Source organism: Mangifera indica, unplaced genomic scaffold (genome assembly GCF_011075055.1).
Source record: "Mangifera indica cultivar Alphonso unplaced genomic scaffold, CATAS_Mindica_2.1 Un_0067, whole genome shotgun sequence".
Taxonomy (NCBI): Eukaryota; Viridiplantae; Streptophyta; class Magnoliopsida; order Sapindales; family Anacardiaceae; genus Mangifera; species Mangifera indica.
The window spans coordinates 153,161-159,215 of record NW_025401159.1 but is presented as its reverse complement, the minus strand read 5'-3'; the positions used below and the strand labels follow the sequence as shown (position 1 = coordinate 159,215).

Here is a 6,055-nt window from a genome sequence, read left to right as displayed (position 1 = left end):
AAAGACGATTACCTTTGATCAGGCTTATCTCCAGGAATGGAATGGACAAGGCTATCTTCAGTGACGCTCATCTTATGATATTCGCAAGTTACCACTTAATTATTGTTCTTACAAATACAATCCCCATTTTGCAGCGGAGGCCTTGTTGGTTTTGTTTTCTTGCGGACTTTTATTTCAACTTGAGTCATATTAATTTACAGTTTTTTTTTTTTTAAAAGAAGAGTTTAAATTCATTATAAAATAATTAATAACTATAAATATTTTTGTTACAAAAAAGAAATTTATCATTTCCAAATGTTGTCTTTCTTCAGCCTAGTGGATGTCTTCATCGTAATTTCGTTTCTCTTATGTTTGAAAGTGCTCTGTTCTCAGTACTTAAAATTTTATTCAACGGTAATTTCGCTGTTCGACTTGACCGGATACAACTAAAGACAATCGTTTTTCTGCTTATGCTAAAGAATATTTTTTTTGTTATTAAAAATATTTATCACTACATCAAAAAAAGAAAATCTTTATAGTACAAGATTACAATTTCTTGCCTAGATTTCTGGAACCTGCAAATAAAATCCATGTCGATCAACAAAAATTACAATGGATAGTGAAGGAAAGATGGAAAAAAAAAAAAAAAAAATCAACTCCCAAGTAAAAGAAAAATTCTCTTGCGCAGCAAATCTTTCCAACGCTGGCTAGGATCAGTTGCAAGTCTCGTTCTCACTTTTAACTGGCCGGGATGAACCCAAAAAAAAAAAAAAAAGATAACGTATTATGAGAAGTAGTCTAGGTTGTCCAAGGGAAAATTTGGGTCCAAATCCACCTTAACAAGTGAGAAATCAAAATCCCCAATTGGTGAATTTGGAGTTGAAACTCCAGATTCTGGAGTATGCACAGTTTGTTCTAATCCAACGCTGTTGTTCATATGGCATGGTGACACTGAGAAATACTTGGATTCAGAATCTGTGGGCAATAAAAAAGATGGAGAAAAACTACGCATGAAATTGATTTCCATTTCCATCATGGACTCTGTGAAAATATTGTGCTCCATATTGTCATCTTCAGTGATTGATGTTTGTGGAAATGAGAATGAAGGAAATATTTCCTCCTTGTTGTCCAAGTCCTCAGTCTTCCCTTCGAGCTCTGAAGTTCCAAAACTGATGATCAATTCTTGTGACTTTTTACTTCAGGTTCCTGTCGGTCATGATGACGACTCTGTTTATACTTGGCCCCTTCCTTTGTTGATGAAGCAGAGGCCTTAACAAAATGGGTGTTTTGGCTGCAGGTATGCCTTCCTCGATAGGTCACCTCAAAGATGGTAGGGTCTTCGTCTGATCTTTGAACTAATTTTGTGGCAAGCACCTTGTGCATGTCGATGAGTGCATCTATAATACCCTCTGCAAATTTTGACAAAATGTTATCAGATAATTGTAAAAGAGAAACAAACAAAACTGGAAGTTTGCCCGGTGCTCAGGCTTCAGAGGGATGCGACTTAGTCGACTTTCGCAGCCTAAATTGATGAGCTTTAGCTTATGGTAAATGGGCTCTGGTTAAGACTTAAGTACAATATCAGAAGTCTTCTCACCTGGGATAAATAGCACCAAGAATTTCCTTCTGTCCGTATTTTCTCCAGCTGAAACCATCATCAAGAGGCCCTTCGAATCCTGCCTCGGAGCAAACCTTTACTTGTTCAGTCCACTGGGACATTGTCTTTCTGCAATACAATAATTCAAAATTAGTTCAAATTCAATTATAAGTTACAGAGATGTCATTAAAGATAGCAAATGGCTTAAATTTACCTCTTCTTATAGACATCTTTGCTGTGGCATTGATCTTTGCAATCTTGATCAACAGCCTCACTTGTCGGGCTACAGTTGGGAAAGGAACATGGCGATTCTGAAATTGTAACGTTTGTGTTGAGCTTAAGCTCAACTGGAGAAGCACCAGAGTTTAACACTGAAAGCGCTTTCTCATAGGTGGAGATAATTTTCTGGATTAAAAGTTGTCGAGTTTTGGGAGAGGAAGAAAGGTTAAGATGGTTTCTGAGCTGCTTGGTTAGCTCCTTCCCTTGGATCAGTTCACTGATGAGATTCTTTAGCTCTCTATCCATGGTCTTTTCCATACAGAAAACTCAGCAGAAGCAGTATACAGAGGCAGAGATGAAATGAAACGGGGTGAAGTTTATGGGAGCAAAATGTGAGAGAAGAAGTGAAACCAATACGAGACACCAGTCTTGGTAATGATCAAAGAGTGAGGGAGAGACAAATTTAACGACAAGAAAGAGAGTTTGTTAGTAAAGCAAATGTGAATGTAAAAGAGACGCAACTTTTCGTAGTGACGAAGGTGTGGAGAAGAGTAGAGGATATAAGCAAGAAATTATGTGGAAAAAGAGGACCCTTGACTATGGGGGGAGAGAGAAAGGGAGTTGCAATTATTATTATTACGCTTTATCTAAAGAAAAAAATTTCTGATATTCCTGTATCATGGAGAGTAGGAGATGAGGACAACAAGGATTACTTGGTCTCAAAGTTGATTCAACTACAGGAATATAACTCAATTTTGTTTATACAGAGTTCGAATAGAGTTTGAGCTAAAATTTTTTTTTGATTGAAACTAGTTAAGTTTAAGTTAAAAAGACGTTTTTATCCAGTTCGTAAGCAAACTGTTTAGTTTGGATTGATTTTAAATTTAATTAAATTTGAAATTGATTTATATAATTATTAAAAAATTATAATATTTAAATATTTTTAAAATAATTTTATTTTAATTATTATTTAAAATGATTTTATTTTAAATTTATTTTTAATTAATAAAAATATATTATTTTAATACTAATTCATAAACTCAAGCAAGATACAAGTATTGGGTTTTTTCTCTCAAATCAAACTCAATCTTCTCTTTTAAAAATAATTGAACAAACTTGAATTGAAGTCACTTTTTAATCCATTGAAATGAAATTCAAATCAACCCATTTTCAGATTGGGGTCCATAATCCACCATAATTTGAACTCATTGAACACTTCAGATTGAAGGGTAGTACTAATAGTAATATCAATGAAAATAGAGAAAAAGAGAAGAAAGTGAGTGATGCGTCAGCAAGAATCTTCAAAGCTTCTTCCGCGTAATCACTTAATAGATACAAGATGATGTGAAGAAGATTGAATGCGTCAAATGTAACCCATCGTGAACGTCGATGTTGATTCGTCGCCCGTGTGAGCCACAACACACGTCTGTCTATACTTTTCCAAATAAAAGTATCTAAAGAGTATCTTTTATAAACTAATTCTTTTATTTTTTTTTCCTTAAAAAACATAATAAATATCTTTTTATAAATTAATTAATAATAAAAACGTATAAAATACTCTAAATTTTATGGGTGAACTGTCCATTTTTATATATCATTTGTCATTTTTATATATATATATTATATGTATCTAAAATAAATAAATACATATTTAATATATATTATTACGTGATTAAATAATTTTTAATTAAAAATAAAATAAAATTCAATCAAGTGATATAATATATTATATAAAATTAAAATAGATATACATAATATTACTTTTGTGGTATACCCAAATTTCTTTATTTAATAATAATAACATTCAAAATTTTGTTTATTATTTTTATGCGAATTTTGATTAACCCCTCAATTATAAAATGATTAGGTGTATCAAGCGAGTTCTTTATCCATAATTGTAATTCTTTAATCTAAACAACTTTTTTTTTTTTTTGCCTTTTAAGGTTGAATAATTTATATTATATGAGTTAGAATATGTCCTTGTTTGACAGTATTCAATTTATTGGGAAGTAAAAGGTATATATAATTTAATTCAATTGTAAAATCAAATCAGATTTGATTAAAAATTATGTGTTGATTTGGTGTTAATCATGTACAACAACAAGCACAGTAATAATAATAGATTGATAAGAAAGTTGCAATATAGACAAAATGGCAATTTTCAAACGTGGGTGTCGACTTGAGAGAGAGCTGAACCAATACATGGGACAGGCAGTGCTTCCAAGAAATTGCCAACTTATGGTGCAGAAATTGAGAATAAATGGCCCCAGGTTTTTGTCTGTGCAGAAACCGTGTTTAACAGATGAAAGAATAGAAATGAACCATACATAGTCTTGTATGTTTGTTTAAAGGAAGGCAATTAAGTGGAACACGTCTAAATGCAGCTAAAGAATTTCCCATTTCATTCCAACATTGCAGGCCTTAAGTTTAAGACCCACCCCATCAGGAATTCAACTTGTTGGATTCTATTTTATTTTATATATTTGAATTGTCAAATCCTCTCATCCATCCACCAATCAGTTTTAAAAACGGATTCTACTTCTTGCAGCTGCCTCAAAAATCAAAAGGGATGCTTGTTCTCGTTCACATTTGTTGACCTTGACCTGTGACGCTAATAAAACAACGTAGAGTCCGGTTCCTCTATACCCCTCCAGTCATATTTCTATTTTGATCAGTTTGATTCTTCATTATACTACTCAACAAGTAAACCTCTACAATCAATCAATATGACAAACCCCACACTAAGTTACGGGTGAATTTAACATGAATTAGTCTGGATTAAATTTATAGTTCAATTCAAATAAGTCAATTTTAAAATAAAGTTTTTGCTTATCATCTCATTTCATGATCTATAAGTTTATTTATTTAGTGATATTGTATATAACATGAAAAATACTGTTTATCTCAACAAAGATAACCCTCTACTCCCTGGACTGCCCTTCTGTGATATTGTGCTCCGAATCGAATCGAATCGAATCAAACCCAGAATCCACCCCTAAACTCGGTCTCAACACAACTCATTAATTTTATGGTGCGTGGTATTCAGCTTCACAATAAGACCCGTATCTTGCAGATCATGGGCCCCTGTAATGTGATTGTGTTTACTTCGATCTATTTCCTTAATGAGCCGGGCTTGTAACTCATTATTGTAATAAGTAGGCCCCTATATCCTGGATTAGGCATGCCCAGTTAATCCCAATTATTATGAAAGGAAATACTAATCAATCGAATAAAAGCTTTAGGAAGTTGCTAATCAAGAAACCAGGCAATTCAAGACGTTAAACGTCTGATATGACATAATATATATAATAGAAAATTAATTAGATTGACAACAAATCCACAATTAACTTAACCTAAACATGACTAGCAATTTTTTAGTGTTAAAGGCCAACACTTTACATTTACATGAAAATACTCCTACATAAACGTATATGACCAGTGGACTGGCGGATTGTTGAAGTGCAACAAAACCATGTAGGCATATTCAACCTACTTTCTCATTCCAAATTTGCTAGCTGAATCATAAGGCCCAACTTCAAAGTTGATAATGTTTCAGCATGTTAACGTTTCACTTTATCGGAAGTTTTCACTTTGGGCTACTCGGTTGAGTTGAGTCTTCAATGTACACTATACCCAGCAGGTTCTTATTTTGGGAAGACTCTTTGTGATTTACGACAACTTTTCAAGGCTTGTAAAGGAAAGAGAGACCAGACGTTCCAAATAACCAGTTAAGTTTTAATTTGAAAGAAGTTGGTCCTAACCTGGGAGTGTCAACTAGACCGAAAAGACTAGAGAACAACCAATGCTATTATGATTTACATGCACCCAGCCAAACCTGATTATATATATAAAAAAAAAATTACATTAAAAAGGTAAAATAATAATTTTACTATCAATAAATTTGAAAAAAACCTATAATTTAATTCATACCCTTTAAGTTTGGAAATCTTAACCACGGAGGTGACAATGTCATGAAGGCATAAACTTGAGGGCTTGATCAAATTGATCCCCCGACAATAAGTGGCTTCTTCAAAGGGTGCATATGTTGATTTTTGCCTCATTGTCTGTCTCAATTCCAGCGGTGAGGGCCGGTCAAGCATTCCCAATGGTGAGCTAAGATAGCACCAGGAAAAAGAGGGGGAAAGTAAAAAAGGAGTATGGTAATTTAACTCTCTGCACTTTAACGTTAAAAATGTGATGGCTGGAAAAAGTGTTTTGACGCCAAACCTTAGGTGGGAAAAATATTAATCACGCCCCTAC

At 33.4% G+C, this 6,055-nt stretch overlaps 1 pseudogene; it reads right to left on the bottom strand.

Annotated features, from left to right (window-relative positions):
• Window positions 1-733: 733 nt before the first annotated feature.
• On the bottom strand, window positions 734-2,307 carry LOC123207264 (annotated as a pseudogene).
• Between the last annotated feature and the right edge of the window lie 3,748 nt (window positions 2,308-6,055).